This window comes from Pan troglodytes, chromosome 6 (genome assembly GCF_028858775.2).
Source record: "Pan troglodytes isolate AG18354 chromosome 6, NHGRI_mPanTro3-v2.0_pri, whole genome shotgun sequence".
Taxonomy (NCBI): Eukaryota; Metazoa; Chordata; class Mammalia; order Primates; family Hominidae; genus Pan; species Pan troglodytes.
In genome coordinates, this window is record NC_072404.2 from 87740750 (window position 1) to 87767365 (window position 26616).

Genomic DNA, 26616 nt, shown 5'->3' on the forward strand with positions numbered 1-26616 from the left:
TATCCCATAAATATATGCACACACTGTGTATCCACAAAAATAAAAATAAAGTAATACCTGGCACAAATATATGCTAACAAAATTTTAAAACCTAAAATGGGCAATTTCTTAGGAAAATATAATCGATGGAAATGAGCCCCAGCTTTCTAGCTTAATTAGAAAGATTTTTGGTCAATTTACCATAGTAATCTTCAAGTATAAAAGAACAAATGAAACAAAATGAGGCTAGGTACAGTGGCTCACACCTGTAATCTCAGCATTTTGGGAAGCTGAGGCTGGCGGACCACTTGAGGTCAGGAGTTTGAGACTAGCCTGGCCAACAGGGCGAAACCTTGTCTCTACTAAAAATACAAAAATTAGCTGGCCGTTGTGGCGCGCATCTGTAATCTCAGCTACTCGGGAGGCTGAGGCAAGAGAATGGCTTTAACTCAGGAAGGAGAAATTGCAGTGAGTTGAGATCGCGCCACTGCACTCCAACCTGGGTGACATATGAGACTCTGTCTCAATTAAAAGAAAAGAAAAGAAAAGAAACAACATGAGTACTAGGGGTAAATTCCTTTATAATCCAAGTATGAGGAAAGGTTTTCTTACTCTGATTCAAGCTCGACAAATTTAACTACATAAAAACAGAAAAGAATATCTTCTATAGCTCAAAATACCATAACTAATACTAAAAGATAACCGATGAACTGGGAGAAAATATTTGTAACATATCAGTGATAAAGAGCTACTCTCCTTAATAAAGAACTTTTTTAAATGGAAGGGAAAAAAACCTAACCACCTAATAGAGGAATATGCAAAAGTCAGGAGTAGAGAGTTCACAAAAAGTATATGCAAATGACGCTTAAATGGGTAAAGATCTTCTACCTCCTTCATTATAGAAGAAATGCAAATTAACACTATATTGAGACATCATTCTCTAACAGACACAAAAATTCGAAAGCTTGACAACACACTCTTAGACAAGGTTGTGGGGAAACTGTCCCCTCATACCTTACTGGTGGATGGACAATGTGGTACAACCTCTAGGAGGAGAATTTGGCAGTAGCTAACATAACCAGATAAATTTTACCCTTTGACTCAATAATCTCTCCTCTGAGAAATTTCTCTACAGTTTTATCTTCAACAGTACTTTTTAAGCAAACAAACAAAGTTATTCAATGCATCATTATTTTAATAGCAAATCATGGAAACAATCTAAATACCCAACCAGAGATGACTGGTTAAATGAACATGATATGTGCAGACAGTACAGAACTATACAGCTGTAAAATTTGTGAAGAAAGTCTCTATGATCTGATATGTGGTTATATGCAGATCATATTGTTAAACAAAAACATTCAAATGTTCGTTTTTTAAAAAAAACACAGGAAGAGGAGCCACAAACTAAAGAAACTACTTAACTATAAGAGGTGCTATGAACAGATGAGTGGGAGAGATCAGAAAGGGAATGAGACTTCTCTGAGTATATCTTTTTCATATACATTAATACTCATGCTCTCTTATTCAAAAAATAAAAAAATGTAAAATAACCTGAAATCTAATACAAACAATAACAAATGAGCTTACATGTGTACAAAATTGCTAACCAGTCAAAAAAATTAAGTCAAATCTTGAAGAAATTAGAGATTCTAGGACTAGGGTTTCATTGTACAGCAACTCAAAAGGCAAAAGCATTAAAAACTCATTGAGGTTCAAAAGAGAAATAATCATATTTATTTGTGCAAACTTACGGCATACACAAGAAATTTTGTTACACGTATATAATGCATAGTGATCAAGTCAGGGTATTAGGGTGTCTACCACCCTAGTACAATACAATTTTAAGTACAGTCGCCGTACTCTATCAAACACTGAATTTATTCCTTCTATCTTATTGTACTTTTGCACTCTTTAACCCACTTTTCTTCAGCCTCCCCTCAACTTCCACTCACCTTTCATAGTCTTTTATCTCTCTTTCCATTCTCTACCTCTATATGATCACATTTTTTAGCTCCCACATATAACTGAGGACATATGATATTTGTCTTTTTGTGCTGGCTTACTCCACGTAAGATAATGACCTCAAGTTCCATCCATGTTGCTGGAAATGACATGATTTGATTTTTTTATTTATGATTGAATATTATTCTACTGTGTATATATACCACGTTTTCTGTATCAGTTCATCTGTTAATGAACACTTAGGTTTATTTCATATCTTTGCTATTTTGAATAGTGCTGCAATAAACACATGAGTGTAGGTATCTCTTTGATATATTGATTTCTTTTGCTTTGAGTAGATATCCAATAGTGGGATTGCTGAATTAAACGGTGATTCTATTTTCAGTTTTTCTGGGAAATCTCCATACTGTTTTTCATAGTGACTGTATTGAATTACATTGCCACCAACAGTGTACAACAGTTCCCTTTTCTCTGCATCCTCACCAACATCTGGTATTTTTTTTGTCTTTTGAATAATAACCATTCTCACTGGGTAAGATGATATCTCACTGGGTAAGATGATATCTCACTGTGGTTTTTATACGCATTTCTCTGACGATTAGTGATGCTGATTATTTTTTACATATCTGTTAGTGTTTGTATGTCTTCTTTTGAGAACTGTCTATTCATATCATTTGCCCACTTTTTAATGGGATTAGTTGTTTTTTCCTGTTTGATTTATTTGTATATTCTGGATATTAGTACCATGTTGGATGAATGATTTGCAAATATTTTCTTCCATTCAACATGCTGTCTTTCCACTCTGCTGCTTGTTTTCTTTGCTGTGCAGAAATTTTTAGTTTAACATAGTTCACTTTTTCTTTTGTTTTTGTTCTCTGTGCTTTTGAGGTCTTAGTCATATATTCTTTTCTTAGACCAGTGTCCAGGAGAGTTTCCCCTAGGTTTCCTTTTAATATCTTTATGGTTTTGGGTCTTATGTTTAGGTCATTCATCCATTTGAGTTGATTTTTGTATATAGTGAGAGAGAGGGATCCAGTTTCATTCTTCTGCACACGACAATTTTCCCGGCACTATGTATTGAAGAGAGTGTCCTTTTCCCACCATAAGTTCTTGTTGGCTTTGTTGAATATCAGTTAACTGTAAATATGTGGCTTTATTTCTGGATTCTCCATTCTGTTATATTGGTCTATGTATCCATTTTTATACCAATACCATGTTGTTTTGGTTACCATACCCTTGTAATATATTTTGAAGTCAGGTAAAGTGATGACCCCAGCTTTGTTATTTTTGCTCAGAATTGCTTTGGCTATTTGTGCTCTTTTTTTGGTTCCATATGAAATTTAGGATTTTTTTCTAATTCTATGAAGAATGACATTAGTATTTTGATAGGGATTGCCCTGAATCTGTAGATTGGTTTGGACAATGTAGTCATTTTACCAATGGCATTACCTAACATAGCTTTCATAATGTAACATATTTTGTGAGACTTTTTCAAGAAATATTTATTGATAACCTACTATGAGCTAAGCACTGTGCTGGGCCCGAGGATAGAGTGACAAGTCACAAGATCCATGGATCAGATAGTTTCAGGCAGAGCCAGCCAATAAACAAATAATCTCATTAATTATTAATTCATTACAATTTATAATATATGCTACTAGGAGAAGTCCATGTATATTTTACTCTACCTAAACCCTCAGGTAATTTATAAACAGCTTGGAATCATAGGCTATTACATGTCATAGGCATAATTCATCACAATTGATTTAAATAATCCTAATGCAATAAATCAGCAACACATTTATCAATTGAATGTTTTGGGGTGAATTTACACAACAGAACTTATTTTTCTAGTGAAGCAGCCTTTTCAAATTTAATGAATTGGATGTTTACAAGAAAATCCTACTGTTTAAAATCTCTGGGGCCAACTAAATATTAACATCAATACAGTAAGGATTTAAAAAAATGAAATTTAAAATTTACCTTTATTATATTAGACAAACTGAATTCTACTTGGGAATATGCCTTAATTTCATTTTCTATTTAATATGCAGCCTTGAAGCATTGTTTAATTAAAATGGCACTTAGACCAACGGATCAGACTGAGCACAAACCTAGGGCTGCTCACTAAAATTTGCAGATAAGATTAGCAAAGTCTATGATGCTGCTGTCTGAAGCATCTCCCATAACACTGGGTGTAAGCAGCATCACGACAATTTTACATGCTGCTAAATGGTAACATCAGTTTTGCTTTTGCCGTGAAACGCATGGATCCTGAGAGACTTGAATGCTTTATAGATAAGCAAGCTGGGCACTTGTCAAATTGGGGTGACATGGGGTTGTCATAGATTCCCTACTTTATTCTACCAAGCTCTGTGTTTTCCTGTTAGAAAAAGGAAGTAATCCACAGACATTTTAAAAACGGATGCATGCAAAGAAAACTCAATAAAAGTACTGATTGTCAACGTGATTTGGGTGGAAAAGGAAGAGAGGAAAGCTTCCACATTTTTAGTTTGTGTTGTGGAATTCTTTTAAACATTAACACAATGGACAAACTGACCAACCTGACAGTGCCCATCTTATCCTTGTTCCAGGTGGAGATAATATATAATTTTCAGCATTACTTATCACAGACAGTGTCAAAGGCACTGACAGTTGAGAGATAAGGCAGGAAAATGCTTTTCCCTTGACATGAAAGGATGACTATTTAGTGTGTAACTGTAACAGTGAAATTTCTGACTCCCTATTTGGTATTAATCTAAGGCATCATTGCTGCTTATTAAAATTTAATGAAAGTAATGTCCAAATTCAACCATTAAATTGTATGTATATAGCCAGATGTGTATGTGGGGTTTCTCAGATGTTCTTTACCAAAATAATTTCCTCTCTAGATTATTTTGGATAATCCAGGTGGAGATACTGAAATCACAATTCTTTCCATCTTGGCAATACAGTATAGTGAACGCTGACTTGAAAGAACATAACAATCTTTAAATTTGAGGAGTATGAATGATGTAAATGTTACAGATATACCTTCATTTAGGTTATAATTAATTTCGACTCATATAATACCAGCCTTATAAAAAGCAACAAAGTATCTATTAACACACATTGTAGTGGGATCTGTTTTCATATATGAGCATCCACTTCAAATATGGTCTTTTGCTCAAAGAGGGAAGTAGTACGATTTTAGTAAAAATCCTAATTTTTCTGATTCAAACAGAGCAATAGCTTCCCCCCCAGCACAAACAGTGGGCAGGATATTTATTCCAAAGACCTGGCCATTGCAATTTATATGAATCTTTGCCATTTCAGCTCTGTCCCACCTCTGCAGCATTCCTGGGCAGAAGGACTAGATTAAACATCAGGAATAAGAAATGTAATCTCTTCTTAATGGAATACAAAATCCCTTTTGATAAAATTATAAAATACAATAGTGATATATATACATCACTATTTTGCATTACTCTCTCCATACAGCATATATATATTCTGTCTACATAATAATGCAAAAAAAGTAGAGGATTTGGAATTAACAGCATGCATTGCATTACTACTTTGTTTCATGGTAGAAGGAAATGAAGGAACATGGAAAAAGCTGTGGGTAAGATTTCCTCCACAGTAAGTAAATCTGCAAAATATAAAGGGACCTGGAATCGAAAACATGATGCCTGCTGTTCCTGCAAGGTTTCCTGATGCCTAAAACATCAGGAAAATTCTTGGAGAGCACTTCACCCCAGTGAAAAATATTACCCTTATAAAGCTGTCAGAGTCTGTCTCAGCTTCAGTTACCTGGCATGTAAAGAGCCAGTCAATCCCACAAATTAGGTAAGCCCTGTAGGCTTGTCTAACATACATGCCAAGCTTTCAGGAAATGTTAAAAGCCCAAGTGGAGCTGTGATTTGTACCTCTGGTAACAACTGGACTGTGGGTATATCATATTGAGCAGTGACAGTGTGATGTGATGCAGGACTCAGCAACTTTGGAAGACTCTACATGCAAACACGAAAACTATTCAACAGCACTGGTACCAGACAGGGTAGCCAAACGGAGAGCTTTAGAGGGCCCCAGGCTTTAATATATGGAATCACATAATTTTGTCTTGTAATGGCATTTAGAGGCAAAAAGCCCTAAAAATATTGATTTGTACCTAGAACACCACCAACTAAATTGTCATTAATTGATATAATTATTGGGTCAAGGTGTTAGGCTACATTTTAAATTTGGTCTCAGATTCTTCTGAGTTTGCATTTTCAGAATTAACCCTGATAGACACAGGGCATATAGATTGGTATGCTACTATAGCGACAATAGTTTTTTAAACCTGTGAATGTACTTTTTAAATTCATACTTCCTTGGGTGTGGCTTTTCTCCTATTTAAGCAGACATTTATTTTAGGAGATTTTGGTCTGCTCAAGTGGAGATGTAAAGACAGAGTCAGAAATCAATGTGTGACATTCATGCACCTTGATTGGGGGTAAGATTTGGAGGTGAGGACTCAGGGTGTGAAGTCTTTACAACTCTAGGCAAAAGATAAGAACTGTTACATGAACAGGTGTAAGTCCTACTACAGCAGAGACCAGGAAAGATAGCAAACAGCAGGCAGACCACAGACCCACTCACATCACCATAGGATACCTATTCCTTTTATTGTTTGGCAGCATCTTGGATGGAAGAGGAGAGGAGACACCAATTGGGGAAAAGCCTGACAGGGAATTTGAACTTGAAAATTGGCAAAATATTTGTACCCTCCCCAAATAATGCTGATTTAAAGTAAAAGAGACAGGCAAGTCTTTAATTAGTAAGCTTAAGTTTTCTTACCCTCCATCACCACAATGAAGGCTTCAAACAAGATGATATTAATTACAGAAAATAAAAATAGACCGGATGTAGTGTCTCACACCTGTAATCCCAGCACTTTGAGAGGCTGAGGCGGGCAGATTGCTTGAGCCCAGGAGTTTGAGACCAGCCTAGGCAACATGGTGAAACCCCATCTCTATAAAAAATACAAAATTAATTAGGTGTGATGGCACGCGCCTGTAGTTGCAGCTACTCAGGAGGCTGAGGTGGGAGGAGCGCTTAAGCCCAGGAGGCGGAGGTTGCAGTGATCCCAGATCACGCCACTGCACTCCAGCCTGGGCAACGAAGTGAAACTCTGTCTCAAATAAATAAATAAATAAATAAAATAATAAAATCTATTCTTACACCTGAGTTGTAGTTTGCAAATACCAAACGGCTATTAAACAGTATGAAGTAAAAATCAAATTAGGTATTTAGGTAAGTATATTTGACAAAAACATTACTGGCTTTGGGGTCACACAAAGATGATTTGAGTGTTGGGTTTTCTTGGATAAGCCTCAGTTTATTTATTCTGCATGATGTTATAAGGAATAGAGATATAGAGTGCCCTACAATGCTTGGCACTCAATAAAGAGTAGGTACTGCTATGATTATTACTAGTACTGTTACTGTTGCTCGGCTGTTATCATCATCATCATCATCGTCATCATCATCATCATCATCATCATCATCATCGGTAGTGGTAGTAACCATAATAGCAGCAATAGTAGGACTTGATGGAATAGTGAATGATGAAGACATTGGGTCCAAACTTAGAGTGTGTGGCAGGTAAAAATCACTAGTGTATGTGTCCCATAATTGTTGAAAGAAAAAGGCTTTCTGGAACTACCTGAAATATGGAAAAGAGCTAATAACACTGAGTGTAGAAAATGAGGATTAGGAAATTATTAAGTAGGAGGACACTTTATTCTTTTCTTCCTGTGGGAACTTGGCTTGAGGGGGTTGGGATAAAGAGACATTTAGCTAATTGTTCAATTGACATTAGCCATTTGGCCTCAGAAATGGAAGAGAGGACCTGATTTATAAAGACACTGACTAGTACAAAGGGATTCAACTGGAGTACATTTACAAAACCACCTGAAAGCAAACACAATTCTGATTATATTTTCTAGTTAATATATACATAAATGACTATTTTTAAAGATATGGCCTTTTTAAAGAAAAAATATAGAGTAACAAGCAAGACAACTATTTCATTAGTTCACAAATCAGAATCACATCGGTACTACAAATATAGTCCGTGAAATAACAACTATAATTAAGATAATAATGATATTTTCATTAGAACATTCTCCTTGATCAGGTGACTTTTTCAAGAAAAATTTTAAGTAATTAAAACGTCTATTTCTGCTCAAAGATCAATCAATTATTGTTACTCAGAGATAATACTTGAAAGTGAAAGATAAAATCTGTGTTTTAGAATTACAGTGCTAGACAAAGGATATTTTCCAGTTGGAAAATAAATAAAACATGAAGAACATGAAAGCTACTTTATCAGTGTTAATAAAATTAACATGTACTCAGCAACTTAATAGAGACACAAATTAGTTCTAAAACTGCTGTGATTTATGGTTCTGCAGTGAGAAGCGAGAGTTGAAAAACTCAGTAGGACCAGATGCCACAAGACAGACTGGAAGGCGCTCCATGGGAGGCAAAGAAAAAGAGAAAACAACGAGGGACACAAAGAATGTACTATTCCATGGAGAAAGGGGACTGCTATTGAGTTCTGAAGAATATATTATGACCGTCTGTTTTCTGTCTTCTTCGTGGTGAGAAACTTGAAGATAGGGAGCATATCTTACTCATCTTTGTGTTCCTGGAACCTACTGTTAGGTGCTCAACACAGACAAGTGTTAACGGAATGAATGAGATGATGTGTCCGCTGTGGCACTGGGAGAGATAAAATGTTGTACCTTTCTCAGAAGAGCAACCCTAGACAGATATTTGGGTAGCACATGGAATTTTGGCTTCCTGTGATATTAATACCTTTGTTGTGATTTTATGCTCTTTAACAATTAATTCAGTTAGGTATTCTTATGGTGAGAGTGTTTGCTGTTTGCCCCGCATTTCAGGTATTTCCAAAGTGTGCTGGTTTGGGGTAGAGGAGAGAAGAAAAAGTTGACATTGGCTATATTCTATAAAGCTAATTTCCTAACCCTTGATTGCCCTAACACAGATGTCAGAAAAGCACATGTGGATTAAAGAAAATGTTTTAGTAAAAACTATGAGCAAAACCATTAAAGGTTTAGTTACATTGCTTTTGGAACATACGTAGAGTCTTAGTAGCTTTTATTCCCTCATGTGGACACTGTGTTTTTAACAATCAGACTAATAATACTATACTTTATTGCCTTTTACAAAATCATGAATGAAATAATAATACTTTGTAACATTTCAGAATTTTCTTAGTTTAATTTTGTAAGCAACACCATGTTTTATACTTTCAAACTTTTTCTTTTATATTTGACATCTGGACAGAATCTCTCATTAATGAGACAGATCCCAAATTCCTCTCAAACCATTTTTCTAAGAGTAATATATTTAAACCCCCATTAGACATAGAATTTATTATAAATGAAAGTGCCCAATATCATATTTTCAGGAAAATACATACAAATCAATAGAAAACTCAAGAAAATTATAGAAATGGAAGAGATTTTCAGATATTATTTGGTTTGTTTCCATTTCTCCTATCAGCTTTACATATGGCACAGCAGAGAGAAATATGGATCAATGCTTTCGTTCACTGGTAATGAATTTGAACATTATAAAATTTGTATTTATTCAACATTTATTGAATACTGTGCAGAGAGCTGGGGATTTACATTTTTCTGTGTAAAGGGGTTCACCGTATAGTTCTCTGAAGGCACACATGTAGGTTGTCTTGACTTGGGCATGTTATGGTAGAAGTGGGGCAGAGGTGCTCAAATGAAGGAATGGCCATTTACAGCAGGGATTAGAGTGTTGGCAATCTTTACCTGACAATTCTTACTGGTGGGGGTGGGGGGTGGAGGGGAAGCTACTCTATATTAAGAAAAAGGAGTATTTAACTTCAATAGTGCTACTTCTGTTTCTACTGCAACACATTTAGTATATTATCTTTTACATTTTCCATGCCCCTTCCTGCCTCACCTCAGTTATTTAGCACCATAGGAGTACTAAAATTAGCTGTAATTTATATAAGTTATTGATGCTATCTATCAGACACTGATCTCATAAATGATTGCTTTACATGAAACACCTGATTTGATCCTCAAGACAACTCAGTGAATGGAAAACTAACTTTTCCAATGTCATAACTAAAATTTCTTTGGGTGAGGGTGGGAGATGGAAGTGCTGAAATCCCTTGAAATATGCTTTCTGGGCCGTTTTTTCTTAGGATTCCTAAAGTTCTAAATAGCAGTAAGAAAATGTGGAGAGCCACATGCAAGGAAAGACTTGGCCCCTGTATTCAACAGCCGTTACATATCCAGCCTTTATGAAGAATACCCCAGAACTCTGAAATTCTCTCCACATCGCTCTTCAGTCAGAGTCCAAATTCAGCATTCCTAAATCCCTTTGTATTGAATTCCTTGTATTACAGATATAGTGAATATATGCTTTGGTTATACAGAAAGATATCAACACACAGTTAAGTCTGCCAGCTAGCATTAGAGTCATAATTTAATATCTAGTATTTATGCATTCACACAAGTTATATTCATGAGGACACTTAGAAGAGAAACATTTAGAAACTTTAAAAATTTCTCTGGCATTCACATGATAAGGAAATATGGATATATTTGGAAGCCTATTTCATTTTATTTGAATTGTAATGCCATCTGCCAAAATTCACTCTCTCAAAAAGTACTGCTTTTGAGAGCATCAGAAAGAAACTTTGTGTGAGGAATAGGCATCTATTTTTTTACTTAATTTACAAAAGACACATTTTGTTTGTATTCACAAGGGCATTTTGCAAATTAATTTTACCCAATTAATATGTCATTCTGTGACAATGACAGAATAATCAGATTCTTAAGTGAGTTCAAATTCCTTTCAGTTTTAACTTTGCAAAGCATGAAAAAATTATATGGCATAACACAGAATTTTACTCTTTCAATTTATGATAATGCCATCTTTCCCCTATAAAGATGACACTATTGGCATCACCTAGGCATTCACTGTAGGTAATTTCTAGTAATGACTGAATTGGTGTTGAGTCATTCTTACCTGATTCCCACTGCAATATAAAGTTTGTATTATTTGTGAAGTGATAAATAGATTTACCTGAAGTTAGTGATTGTGGGAAGAATGAAACAGACCAAGTTTCAGAGAAACTGGCTTTAAGATCCTCAATTCCTTGTAAGCAGGTAGTGAGAGCTGAAACTGGCCAGACATCGGCTCAGCTGTTCGACAGACACATCGTTTCGACTCTGCATTTAACATGCTAAATAAGACAGAAGGGATACAAGAGAAGATACGATCCTTGCCTCAAACACTTTACCATCTACTTGGAGAGGTAAAAGTATCCACGGGTAAAAGTAGAAATGGATCTATAAGGCGTATTTATGCATGAAGGTGCAGGTACGACTAGTATACATAAATATTGTATGATTTCACAATAAAGCTGCCTTAATTTAAGATGTCTTCATGACTTTCATTGATTCTCAGGTAGAATCATGAAGAAGGCAAAAAATAGAAGTGGGGGCTGTTAGGGGAAATTGATGAGTTCAGGTAAAAGATGGGGAAAAGTGTGTGAGATAGATAGATACTTTTGCAGAGAATGGGCAAAAGTGGTGTTTGTAAATTTTAAGATAACTATCCTAGTTGGAATAGAAGACTTGTGTTAGAAAATAATAAGAGAAAAGACTGTATATATAATATAGATCAACTAATGGAATGTTTTTGGATACTAGGTTAAAGAATCTGAAGTAACTGGAAACCATTACAAGGTCAAAAAGAGGAACAACATAATTGCTACATTTTAGGAAAGACTTATCCAGGCACTTGTATTCTTATTTTTTTATTTTTTGAGATGGAGTTTCGCTCCTGTTGCTTAGGCTAGAGTACAATGGCGCAATCTTGGCTCACTGCAACCTCCGCCTCCCAGTTTCAAGTGATTCTCCTGCCTCAGCCTCCTGAGTAGCTGGGATTACAGGCATGTGCCACTGCGCCTGGCTAATTTTGTATTTTTAGTAGAGATGGGGTTTCTCCATGTTGGTCGGGCTGGTTTTGAACTCCCAACCTCAGGCGTTTCGCCAACCTCAGGTGATTCACCTGCCTTGGCCTCCCAAAGTGCTGGGATTACACGTGTGAGCCACCGCGCCTGGCCTGTATTGTTAATATTTACATCATTAGTACATAGCACATATCCATGTCCAGGACAGTGAATGGAATATAATAGTAAAATAAACGATTAGAACCAGGAGGTGAATGGGTTATTCAAGGGGACAGCTCTCTTTCTGTGGCTGAAACTCAAGTGTGTTACACTGGGGTTTGACTCTTTGATTTGCAGAATGCTCCACAGCACAAGTCGTAGTTGGAGGTGGGTGTTGCTTCTCACCTACGGAAGTTGAAAAGGCCAGATACTTGACTTCTCTGGAAACATGGGAACAAAGGCATGGACCTGTGGCCTAGGTTTGGGCAATCAGACACAACCAGATGGGATTTTGAATCTGGAGTTAGTGATGCAAAGCAGCGGCAACAGTGGAGAATGTTTTCTAGTGGCAGCAGAGACTGCCACAGTTAGTTTCTGTGGGCAGCTGTGGCAGTTTGGCCAGAGACAGCAGTGTCTTTACTCAGCTGTCCTTGTGAGATGACCCTGGCTGGAGTCTGGCTATGGAACCTCTCTTTGTTTTTTCTTATTGTCCACAACTGGTTTTGCCACCTTTCTTGTGATTCTGTAAGCTACTCAGTGGCCTTTCAATGAATTTGTTTTCTTCATAAATCAAGCAGAATCCATTTTTGTTGTTTGCACTCAAGAACTCTGATAAAGCATCCAAGGCAGGCATACCATCTGGGGATAATGACAGTAGGTAGAGAGAGAAAAGGACAACAGTGGGAGACATTGACAAGGAAGAACTGACAGAGTTGGTAACTAGCAAGACATTGCTTTACTATTCTGTTTGCAGTAGTATGTGCACGACATTGCCTAAGGGATGAAACAGAATGAAACAAAATATTTGCAAGTATATACCCTAACAGATTCATAACAAAGTGCTTGCAGAACATGTGAATATAATGTCTGTAATTGTGACATTTCTTTGGAGGATAAACTGGGGAAGTAAGTGGTGGTAAACATAAATGATTTTTTAAAATTAAAAATAAATCTTTCTATAAAGGGAAAGAGTAAAGCTAGAGAACCAGGAAAGCTGGCAGTGTAATTCAGTTTGAGTTCAAAGGCCCAAGAACCAGGTGAACTGATGGTATAACTCCCATCCCAAGGCCAAAGCTCTGAGAACCAGGAGTTCTGATGTCTGAGGGCAGGAGAAGATGGATGACCCAGCTCAAGAAGAGAGAGGGTTAAACTGTTCTGGAAGCACTTCCCAGTCACACCCAGAAATACTGTTTTAGCAACTATCTGGGCATCCCTTACCTCAGTCAAGTAAACACATAAAATTAACCATCACATCACCCTACTTATGACTGCCAGAGTAAATACTGGACAAATGCAAATCCATTCATTCCCTTCCCCTACTAGGAGAGTTTTGGTGCTTTCCCCTTTGCTCTCAGATAAAGCCTAAACTCCTTAGAATGACATTCAGAGTCTGCCATGATCTGCCATGGTCACGTCTTCCCCAGGGCATGTCCTTTGCCACACAAACCTTTCGTGCTTAGGCTTGCCTTGCAACCCTTTGACTCCTGGCTTTTACACATGTTGTTTGCTCTGCTTGGAGCCTACTTCTCACCCCCCTCTCCCATCTAACTCTTCTCTCTCCTCTACAGTTCAGCTACATGTTTCCCTTCTTAAAAGTGTCTGCTGACCACCATTCTTAGCAAAATAGCCACTGCTACATTTTTATAAGTCTTGGTTCAAACATTATAGCCCTTAACACTTACAGGGCAATGGTTAATTTTCTCATTTTTTTTCACCATTAGACAGTGAGAACTGTGGGACCACATTACTCATTGATCTTTGCATTGCTATTTCTCAATGGTTGTTGCATTCCCAACATCCAGGCTTTACTCTAAATATGTCCTCGATATGTACAGTTGCAGGAATGGAAAGAGCACACATGACTTATGAAACCTAAAAGATTTCCATGGCCGCACTTTAGCTAATTTTATTGTTAACAAGGAGTTCTTTTTTCACAAAGTGAGAGAAGGTCTAAGGTCTATTAACCTGAACTGGATCTACAATGAAGCTGGATCTTTAAGATACAATGTATTTTTGTTTCCTGAATGTTCAATGGTCAAAAGGCTAGTTCTTATAAAGGAGAATAATTTATTGAGAAACATTCTTGGCTTCAGGGAGAGTCAAACTTCAGAAAGCTGTCTTGTCTTTCCTTCAACTTTAGAGTTTCATAGATAGGGTCCTTTAGTGATTCTTGTTTAATGTAAGTCACTCTTACACTATGGGAAAAACAAAAAAGAAGGCAGAAAGATAAGCACAGATTTTAAAAAGAGGATAAGATATAGTGAGAGAAATAGACTGGAAAAATATCCTATAATTTTAAAGTCCAATGGAAAAAGAAGAAAAAGGGGGAAGCAAGACAAATGTTCAAAAGTGTAGAGAAAGCTGTAGCTCACGGTTACTGAGATTCAATCCCAACAGAACATTGGGGTTTCCTTCAGCTTTTGGTTTCTTTACCAGAATTCCTTTGTCTTCATCATCCAGCTCCTTAAGGTCACAAAACATCCACCAGTAATCAGCCATTTGAATAGCAGGCTGAGGGGGTAGTCTGCATTTTATGCATTTTTGCAGCTTAATGTAGGGAGGAGGTAGAAATGACCCAACGCAGAAACCCTATTCTGTAATTCAGCAGTATAGACATTTTCACAGTTTACTTAATATAATTTCAACTTTGAATTAACTTGGAATGCTACTCTAAGAGAAAAGTTCTAAACCGGTGCTACTCTTTTTTCTATTTTATACTATAAATTCAGTTTCCTTATGAAAAAATTTTGGGGAGATTTATCATGAAACTAAAAAGAATGGCAAGAATGTGATGAACGCCTAGATAGATATATCTTAAATGTTTCTTTTGAGTAAAGTGCATAAAGGAATACGGCATGGGACTAAAAATAGATATTATCCAAGATCCAGAGAAAAGTTCATGGAAAGTCAGGTTGATCCTTACAAGAATGCAGACAATGTTAACTGTGAAAAATTGAACAAAACCTTTTTGTATGAGGCTATGTGTTCTTGGATGCAGAAACCATATGTTTGTCATTGTTAAATCTCCAGCTCTAGCCCAGTGCTGGGAACATAGTAGGCACTCAAGAAACATGAGTAGAATAAATCAGCCTACAGGACAATTTGGAGAGGGTGCACCTGTAGTTTTAAAGCAACCCTTTTAAGATAAATTTTCAGATCACCAATATAAAATTTAATCTTCATAAAGCAAAGCGATTGTAAATAAGTAGAAACCAGGTACAATCATACCCCATTAAAAAATACCCTCCCATGTGATTCAGGAAAAAAATCCAAATTCCACACAGAGACTACAGGGTCTTCCATTCTGCCAGCCTCCCTGACTTCTCATCACACCACTTCTCCTCTCTGTTCTCTATAGGCCAGCCACGCTGGTTTTTTTCCTTTGTGTTCTCTGAATGTGTCAAGTCCAGTCCATTTTCAGGGCTTTTATCTCTGCCCTTTACTTTACTTGGAACGTTCTTCCTTAGATATTTTCATAGCTGGCTCCTCATCATTCAAATCTCCTTTCACATATCACATGCTTACCTTGCCTTCACCATGCTATCTAAAATAGCTACCGCCTTTCCTTCCCTTTTTCCAACACCTTGCTTTATTTTATTAGCATTTTCTACCATATAACATTTTACTATTTATTTTCTGGTTTTCTCATTCTAATCTTCACTTGAGACTCATGGTACTTTGATACAAAGGAAGTGGTCTCTTATTCAATCAATGGGTAAGTGTGAACACTTAGAAATATATAAAATGCTATAAAATGATTCCTAAGTGAAGAGGGTGATGTGATGTCTGAAAGGATCATGGCACATAAAGAATGCAGGAAAGAAAAGAACAGAGAGAGAAATTTCTGTTCTTGACCCTATGAGACCGTATTATATTTATTAGTTCAATATCAGGTTGAGTGGTGCCCTAAATAAATCATGCATATTTTCATTTAGCTTCCTAGTTGGAAATTTAGCTTTTAGGTACAATTAATTTCAATGTGAGCTTAGAGCATTGTTGAACCTGATATCCCAGACCCTGATAACTCTATAAAATGGATATAAAATGGTAGAAATGGATGGAAATGGTTATTTTAATAGCTGGCAACAGAGTTTCATGAGAATGTTTACATTCAGGAAACTACCTTAATAATGCTCTTTGGTGGTAAAAAGTAAGACCTTAGAAGCCTTACTTTTTAAAAAGAAACCAGAAAGAAAAGAGGAATGGTAAACTGCTCTGCATGAGAAATGAAGATAAATTTGGGGATAGGAAAAAGAAGAAGCAGAGAAGGATTGAGTCTATAAAAATACACTGGCGTCAAGGTGGCCAGGCCAAAGTAGTTGCGAAAGTAAAAATGTATAATATCACATTTGAAATTCCTACACACACACACACACACACACACACACACACCCCTTGTCTTACATTGCCCAAACCATCAATAAGTTCCTTTGATGTATTGCTTGTAATGCCTCATGTGACAGGTTTCTAGGCAAATCAAGGAAGCAGGGTTGAGTTGCATATCTGGGTTGGCCTGGAGAAGAAAACAGCCATGAAAATTGAAGTATAAGTGAGATCAAGAGTTTGGCAGGCAGGAACTTAGAGTTAAGGTATGACTTCGTGAATGTAATCCTCCAGGAACTCACAGAAACCTGAGTTAGGGCTCAGAAACTCGAAGTCTAACATTTTATGAACATTTACAGACTTCTAAGATTGAGATATAAAAATAAAGAAGATGGGGACTCCAGTTTCGCTTCTCACATGACTTCACTGCTACTTAGGACCAACAATACTCACATATCTATTGCTATAGCAGGAAGTAGTTCCATATGATTCCAGACAAGTTTCTAAATACTAAGAAGCCTTAAAAAAATAAGTAGAGGGCAACATATTATATTTTTCTGTCCTCTTTTATTTCTAATTTATAGAGTACTGAAGTTATTATATTGACCTCTGGTAACACTATAGAGTAGCATGATAAGGTAAAAATTAAACACTGTCTATAAAATATAAGGGACTAATTACAGATCAAAGAGGAAAAAAGGGAGGCATAAATCCTTCAGGAAGCTGAATTATATGTGTGAGTGTGTGTGCTGTGTGAGAAAAGGCCAAAAAGAGAAATTTCCTATCTACATGCTGTAATCAGCTAGAAGATTCTTCAAAGGAATGTCAAATTGAATCAAATAATCCATGATCAAAGACAAGTCAGAAATCGAAACAGCAGCATTGACTCAGTTGACTCAGATAATAATATCTGTTCTTATAAGAGAACAGCTGAAGTGACTCGATGGTGAACTCATGCGGCTTTTTTTGTCTGGATCTGGAGGATGCTTGTTGAAATTGCACCTCTCAACTTGACTTGACTCTTAACTGTGCCTCATAACATCAACCGTCTAGAAAAATCTCTTGTTAACTACGAGTCTACCATCTCTTATTGGACATATATGGAACTCCTGTAATATCTTGGTGACCAAGAAGGCCTTAATGTTCCCCTCAGCTTGACTAAACTTTAGACAGGTTTCTTCCTGACTATAGGGCCCCGACCTCCCTTTTCTTAGACCATTTTTCTTTAGAGAACTTGCAAATTGTAAATTCTTTTTTGCCCTTTTGAGATATAAATCTTCTATAACCCAGGAATGTCTTTTTTTCACAGACTTGGGATCCATCTTTCTGAAATGTAGTAAGAAAGGTAGGGCCCCAACTCTCAGTCTTGGTGGAAAGGTAGGAGCCTAACTTTCCTAAGTACCAATTAGAAAACCCAAATGGCTTAATTACACTGACAAAATTCACCCCTCCCACGTCCTCCAGTAGTTTTCCACCAGCTCACCCTAGTGTTTAAAAATCCTCCTGCTTTTTGTTTCAGGGCACTTGAGTTCAATCTCCCTTATTGCAGTGATCTTGAATAAAGTCTTCCTTGCCTGTTTAATTGTAAACTCCACCCAGTGCAAATTTTCTTTGACAATGAACCAATCTTTTTTCTCATCTTTCTAAATCTTTTGGTCTCCTGATACCAGGCAATACTTTCCAGTTACTTTTAAATCAGTAAAATGCTTTTCTTTCAAATATGAGATTTAGAATAAATGTGTCTAAAAATGGATATTCATGACAGAGCTAGTGAAGGATAGATGCAATAAAGAAATGAAAAATCCACAGTGCAGAATATGAACATTTAGGTGATTAGATAACACCAAGGAATAATTTAGTGAAAAAACATTCTAAAACGCTTACATTCTACCCTGAACAACACACACACGCATGCGGGTGTGTGCACACACACCCCCCCAGAAATACTAAGATCTTTTCAACCTAATGCTATACACACATACAAAATGCTTAAGGTTGAAAACTTGAAACATTTCTCTGCCAAGTGTAGAAATCTTCGTGTTATATGCTGTGAAATGCACGAGAATGTTTTTGAACACAGTAGGATTTCATCTGTAGAATGCTAAGTGTTGATATTCTGGTAAGAAGCACTATTTGCATCAGTCGAGGTAATGGGAGCTAGTAGTTTACCAAAAAAGGCATGATATTGGCTGGGTGCAGTGGCTCATGCCAGTAATCCCAGCATTTTGGGAAGCTGAGGGGGGTGGATCACTTGTGGTCAGGAGTTCCAGACCACCCTGGCCAACATGGCGAAACCTCATCTGTACTAAAAATACAAAAATTAGCTAGGCATGGTGGCACGTGCCTATAATTCCAGCTACTTGAGAGGCTGAGGCACAAGAATAATTTGAACCTGGGAGGTGGAAGTTGCAGTGAGCTGAGATCACACCACTGCACTCCAGCCTGGTTGACAGATTGAGACTCTGTGTCAAATAAAAAAAAAAAAAAAAGGCGTAACATTTACCATGGATAAAAACAGAAGCGCATGAACACAGCTCAATCACTGTTCATCAGTGAAGCAAATGTTTAAGATCCAGAACTCTCATGGTAAAACACAGCAAAAAAAAAAACAAAAAAAAAACAAAACAATTCAAAACAAAACCAAAAAAACATGTAGGAACATCTTTGGTTTGTCAGTTTTTCTCTTCTAAGTAAAAAAGACAGTAACCTCTACATTTTGTTCATAAATACCTGATTGCATTTGATTTGTGCAGTTTTCTGCCTCACCATTGTTTTTCTGATGACAAAACCTAACTTGTAAATATAAAATGTATGGACCAATACCATCGAGCTTGTTTGGAAACAGTAGGTTCTCTAAGATTCTCCAGAGAAAATCTTTCACTTCTTTTTCTTCTGTTAATAAGGGCAATTAGAAACATAATGGTCCGTTGTGACTGGAGGCTTTCTACTTAAACTCAGCAGCAGCAGAAAACAACGTTTCTAGGTTCCTCTTCCAACAAAAATACTCTATTATCTACTTACTTCAGTCATTTTAAGTACATTCAGCTCAAATAATCTCTCACAAAATAGATTATAATATATTGTCAATCTTAATTAACTAAAATTAGTTATTTAGTGTACAGATCTGATTTTTAAATCATTTGTTATTGGGGCTTGGGAAATGAATGCAGTGAAATTTAAAAAATGTATAATCAGATCTTGTGTTTTTATTCACACAATTTTTTAATAAAAGAAAAAATGGTCTGGAGACAATTAGGTTCATGAAAGTGGTCTAGTTAAATCATTCAGATTATACTAAAATTCTAGGCAATATTTGATGATGAGCAGCGTTAATTCTGAGACAAATTTAGCCTACTAATGACATCCGGGTCCATCATGATATTTTTAGGTTGGAAGTGACATGTGACATCATTATCCACACATGATTGGGAGAAATATCTTTTGGTAGGACGGCTAACTTACTAGCAGTGAATGTTTAAGTAGTTTTCTGGGCATTTCTGGTTCAGGGAAACAAGATTTAAGTTTATGTATATTATTTCCTATGACATCCTGCTGCTTAATATGATGTCAGTCAGTTCTGAGAACCTTATCTTTCTCGCTGTCAAAGTCAAATGTAAACCAGGGCATAAGACTAGGGAAAGCCGATTTCCTTTCTCTGTGTATTTACCTCGTAAGTTCTTACATGACAATTCACATGTCAGCTTCTATCTAGAATGGTTTCTTATTTCCATTCCTTTGAAAAAAAAAATAAAATTTTCTAACTCTCAAGAGCCTTAGCTTTGTGAAACCCGAGGGTGCTTTTAGTCCCCTTCGCAAAAGAAACAAAATTCCTGGAGACTGAAAACACTACCAACAACCAAAAAAAAAATCAGTACTTTTCGGGATGGATCTGTAGCATGAGGAAAACAAAATGGAAGGACAGAAGGATTCCCCAAGCAGTTGGGAATCATCAATACGCACCAGCAACCTTGACCTTGCCACAGGTATTGAGGATTGCAATCTTTCAACCCCTAAGATGAAATCACTTAATATTTTAACTTGCATTTCTTTGGTAATGGCTTGGCTACACATTTTAAAATTACGTTTACTAGACACGCGAATTCTTCTCTCCCTCTGTCTCCTCTCTCTGTCTCTCTCCCCCTCTCTCTCTCATTTTGTTGAACCAACTCTTGTGCCCTCTTAGTGCTCTGTTCTTTTTAGACAGTCTTTTTGTGTAAGTTCTTCTATGCTTTATTCCCGTTACATATATTCAGAAGTTTTGATAATCTCTCATTTTTATCTTTTTAGATTTCTTGTTTCACTTTTCATTTGAGGAAGACTTTATCCATGTGCCTATAGTTCCTTCTCCTTCTTTTAATGGGTAAAATTTATTATAGAATACATCAACAGCTGTTAGTAATTTATTTTAAATTTTATAGAATTTAAGATAAATAAGTATTTTCTCCTCTTTAAAAATGGAGACAATAATACCTACCACACAGGACTGAGGAAAGTATTTAAACACCTTGTAGGGTGTAAGTGGAGTATGAGTAAGCAGTTACAACATTCGATCCCTTTCTCCCTTCTTCCCTCCTTCCCAGGTAACAGGTTAGAAAATGGCTTTTTTTCCAATGTGTTTCTACTTGTCTTGTTGAGTCCTAAGTCCTATTCAACCTCTAGAGTGCAGAGGTTCCCCTCTTCTATGCCTTTATCTTGCTCCCGATCCTAACAGAATTACTGCCTCTGCTCCCACGGCATGTTCTATTACAAAGATTCTCTTATATTAAAGTTATTTGTTTACATACCTGTCTCCCATTACTAGGTATTCCTTGAGAAGTCCAGCACTGTGCTTGACACCTAGGCATATGTGTGTGTGCCCACCTGGGGTGTGTGTGTGTGTATCCACCTGAGGTGTGTATGTGTGTCTGTCTACCTGGGGTGTGTGTGTGTGTGTCCACCTGGGATGTGTATGTGTGTGGGTCCACCTGGGGTGTGTGTGTATCCACCCAGGGTGTGTATGTGTGTGTGTCCACCTGGGGCGTATGTGTGTATCCACCTGGGGTGTGTATGTGTCCACCTGGGGCGTATGTGTATCCACCTGGGGTGTGTGTGTGTGTGTGTGTCCACCTGGGGTGTGTATGTGTGTGTGTCCACCTGGGGCGTGTGTGTTTCCACCTGGGGTATGCATGTGTGTGTGTCCACCTCGGGCATGTGTGGGTGCATGCACACCCATATATGTGTCAGTCCCATTCTTTCCTCCAATTTATGCATTTGGAATTTTCAACTAATATCATGCTATACAGTCTTATTCCCAATGGTGTTAGAAGGTTTATGATAATATTAAGTATTTGCTGTTGCATTTCAGTAGTGGTTGGTTTCTTCCTAGGCTTTTAATGTGTGAAGCTGATGCCAGATAAATCTAAAAACACAGATTAAACTTATAAGTCAACCAACTAATTTTAATTCTTGCTCAAATTAAATAGCAAACTAGTCAATAATTACAAATGAATATTGTTAACTTCATGTATTAATCATTGTTAAGCATATTAATAAATTTATTCTCCATATACTTGGATAAGTATATTGGTATACACAACATATGAAAATTTTCATGCAAATATGTAATATATGAGAAAATATCATTAAAGGCAAGTTTTAAAAATATATTGGTATAAATTTAACATATTGCTTATCAAATTTGATTTTCTTATTAAGTCTTTTTCTATGACATATTTGTTTTAAACAATCAAATTAACTTTTTTTTAAAAATTATACTTTAAGTCCTGGGATACATGTGCATAACGTGCAGGTTTGTTACATATGTATACACGTGTCGTGTTGGTGTGCTGCACCCATTAACTCGTCATTTACATTAGGTATATCTCCTAATGCTGTCCCTCCTCCCTCCCCCCATCCCATGACAGGCCCCAGTGTGTGATGTTCCCCTTCCTGTGTCCAAGTGTTCTCATTGTTCAATTCCCACCTATGAGTGAGAAAATGCGGTGTTTGGTTTTCTGTCCTTGCGATACTTTGCTGAGAATGATGGTTTCCAACTTCATCCATGTGCCTACAAAGACATGAACTCATCCTTTGTTATGGCTGCATAGTATTCCATGGTGTATATGTGCCACACTTTCCTAATCCAGTCTATCATTGTTGGACCTTTGGGTTGGTTCCAAGTCTTTGCTATTGTGAATAGTGCCGCAATAAACATACGTGTGCATGTGTCTTTATAGCAGCATGATTTATAATCCTTTGGGTATATACCCAGTAATTGGATGGCTGGGTCAAATGGTATTTCTAGGTCTAGATCCTTGAGGAATTGCCACACTGTCTTCCACAATGGTTGAACTAGTTTACAGTCCCACCAACAGTGTAAAAGTGTTCCTATTTCTCCACATCCTCTGCAGCACCTGTTGTTTCCTGACTTTTTAATGATCGCCATTCTAACTGGTGTGAGATGGTATCTCACTGTGGTTTTGATTTGCATTTCTCTGATGGCCAGTGATGATGAGCATTTTTTCATGTGTTTGTTGGCTACATAAATGTCTTCTTTTGAGAAGTGTCTGGGCAATCAGGCAGGAGAAAGAAATAAAGGGTATTTAATTAGGAAAAGAGGAAGTCAAATTGTCCCTGTTTGCAGATGACATGATTGTGTATTTAGAAAACCCCATCATCTTAGCCCAAAATCTCCTTAAGCTGATAAGCAACTTCAGCAAAGTCTCAGGATACAAAATCAATGTGCAAAAATCACAAGCATTCCTACACACCAATAACAGACAAACAGAGAGCCAAATCATGAGTGAATTCCCATTCACAATTGCTTCAAAGAGAATAAAATACCTAGGAATCCCACTTACAAGGATTCCTTGTAAGGACCTCTTCAAGGAGAACTACAAACCACTGCTCAACGAAATAAAAGAGGACACAAACAAATGGAAGAACATTCCATGCTCATGGATAGGAAGAATCAATATTGTGAAAATGGCCATAGTGCCCAAGGTAATTTATAGATTCAGTGCCATCCCCATCAAGCTACCAATTACTTTCCTCACAGAATTGGAAAAAACTACTTTAGAGTTCATATGGAAGCAAAAATGAGCCTGCCTTGCCAAGTCAATCCTAAGCCAAAAGAACAAAGCTGGAGGCATCATGCTACCTGACTTCAAACTATACTACAAGGCAACAGTAACCAAAACAGCATGGTACTGGTACCAAAACAGACATATAGACCAATGGAACAGAACAGAGCCCTCAGAAATAATACCACACGTCTACAACCACCTGATCTTTGACAAACCTGACAAAAACAAGAAATGGGGAAAGGATTCCCTATTTAATAAATGGTGCTGGGAAAACTGGCTAGCCATATATAGAAAGCTGAAACTGGATCTCTTCCTTATACCTTATACAAAAATTAATTCAAGATGGGTTAAAGACTTAAATGTTAGACCTGAAACCATAAAAATCCTAGAAGAAAACCTAGGCAATACCATTCAGGACACAGGCACGGGCAAGGACTTCATGTCTAAAATACCTAAAGCAATGGCAACAAAAGCCAAAATTGACAAATGGGATCTAATTAAACTAAAGAGCTTCTGCACAGCAAAAGAAACTACCATCAGAGTGAACAGGCAACCTACAGAATGGGAGAAAATTTTTGCAATCTACCCATCTGACAAAGGGCTAATATCCAGAACCTACAAAGAACTTAAACAATTTTACAAGAAAAAAATCAAACAACCCCATCAAGTTAACTCGTTAATGGTTTCTTCCTTTACTGAGGAACTGCAAACAATTGGGGTTCTTTGACTTCTAAGGAACTGCTTCCCACCAACAGCATTTTTTCCTAAAATTTTGGAGAATTTCAGGCAACAAATTTGCATCAGTTTTCTAGAGTGGAATATAGATTCAACTTTTTAATTTATGCAAACTTAGCTTCCTTTTAGGCTAACAAGCACTACTTATATACTATTTCTGTCCTCAAATTTATGTTAGATACTTTCTGAGAAATCTCTGAAATAATTCTGAAAGAAAATTGTTTTTGGTTCTAACAGTCATTTCAGTGTGGATAAAATCAATGAGTTAGGCACAAACCTTCAAATAGTTATAAGCCAGATTTGAATGATAGTGTCCTGTCTTTTGACCACTTTCTCTATGAAATTAAGTAAGCTTCATTTGATTTTAAATATGCTTTATATTCAGAACTCACCCAAGAATATTTCAAAATATACAAGGTAATTCTAACTCAAAACTATGGAATTTTAGCTGACTCTCTTCAACTTGTATACTACATGTGTCAAGAGCAGTTACGAAATAGTAGAGATACCTAAGCAATTATAGAAAATCTTACAACATTACCTATTAGAGTTTAACCTTAAACATAAAACCTTTTTAGCTTTTTTAAACCAAAAATATTCTTATTTGGAGAAAAACACTATTCATCTTAATACACTTAAAGTAATAGACGATGCCTTCCCAAACTCATATTTTTACACATTTAAAAAATTCTTAATTGTGAATAAACCTTACACATGGACTTTTTTGCATTTCTATGTTTGACTGGCAAAAATCTATTAAGCACAATAAATAGACAATTGTCTACAAAAAACAACAAGCCTTTTAAGTTAGTATCTGTACCATGTGCCTAGAAAATATACCTTTTTGATAACAAATGTACTATAAAATGCAGAGAAATGGGGAGCTGGTGAATAATTTCATAAAACATCAGAATTTAGTTTACAATTGCCTTCAATCAGAGGACCACAGAAAAAGTGCCTGTTTAGTTATTAGCTTATATGTAAAAGTTTGAAAAATAATTATATGTCTAAATGACCTTTGTTGAAAATGACTCGTCATCCTAGAGATTCCAATGTATTAAAAAGACAGTAAATTATAGATATACTAATGAACAAGAAAAAAATTGAGACCCTCCAAATAAGCATTTTAGTTCTCATTTATGAGCAAAACAGTCCATGACCTGTCCTCCGTCTTTTCCATGCCTCCAACTCTATTCTAACACAGATGGTAGTAACTTGCTTCAAATAAATAACAGTATTTAAATTTAACCTTTGTAACTAGGAGCTGTATTTCTGACCTTGCTTTGTAAGTTTGGTTGTGTTTGTAAACTTTAAACACTTATACAGGGCATGCATTTTTCCTTTAAAACATGGACAAAAATTAATCACATATTTTCCCCTTTGGACTAACAAAACATAGCACAGTAAAACAAATTGTGATAGAAAAAATATGATTTTAAATGGTTTCTGCCGGCTGATATTTAGTGATTTATGAGTTTCCTATGACATGAAAGATAGAATGTCATTTTCCTTGGAAATTTTGATATTAGCCACCTCATAGATTGCTAGAAGTCTGTATTATGATCAGTTAGCATTCCTTGCATTTCCTACATTATCTAAGCTAGACTTTACAGTCAGCTACCACGATAGATTCATGTTATTATTCTCTCAGGAGAGCCATTTTACCACATGCCAAACACTTTGCACAGTTGTAAATTTATTGTAGCTATGGTAAGGATAAAGCTGTGAGCTCTAACATAAACATCTGGAAGAGTGAAAGGGATGTTCAATGTCTATTGACATATAATACTACATAGCTTCCTAAATTCATGACCATGTTATAATATTCATTGTCACTGTATAAGATTATACATACCATAAACATTTTCTAAGTGTTTCCTTATTGTGCTGTAAATTCATGGACATGCAGCACAAAAAAAGCCCAAAAAATCCTCTTCTGAAGAAGCAGTGATAACATCCTAAATATTCAGATCCAGAAATATGTGTTTTATACATTGATTTTACAAACACACTTTCAGAAGCAATCATTAAGGTAAAAATAAGACTGTGAATATATTTTTGAAATAAGTCTTCCACAAACTCAATGCAGGTGCAAATTCTTTGCTTATGAGAAAGGAAGGATCCAAAGTCATGCAGTCTTTCTCCTTTAGGGCCAAGTCAGATTTGGGTTCTGTTCACAGGATGCTCTACTCACTGAGTTCAGTTAAATATGCATCTGTCACAGGATAGCGTGCTTAGTGAAAACAGCCGATCGGTGTACATTTTTACCCTATGTTTAACTTTCCATTAGGTCCCTAGACTTTGAAAAATATCAAATAAAAAAAAAGTCACCTT

General features: G+C 36.4%; 1 protein-coding gene across 14 annotated transcripts in view; it reads right to left on the reverse strand.

Moving 5' to 3' along the window:
• The window catches only part of MAGI2 (membrane associated guanylate kinase, WW and PDZ domain containing 2), a 1434944-nt gene that overhangs the window by 362774 nt on the left and 1045554 nt on the right, over positions 1–26616 (reverse strand). The window lies entirely within an intron of this gene.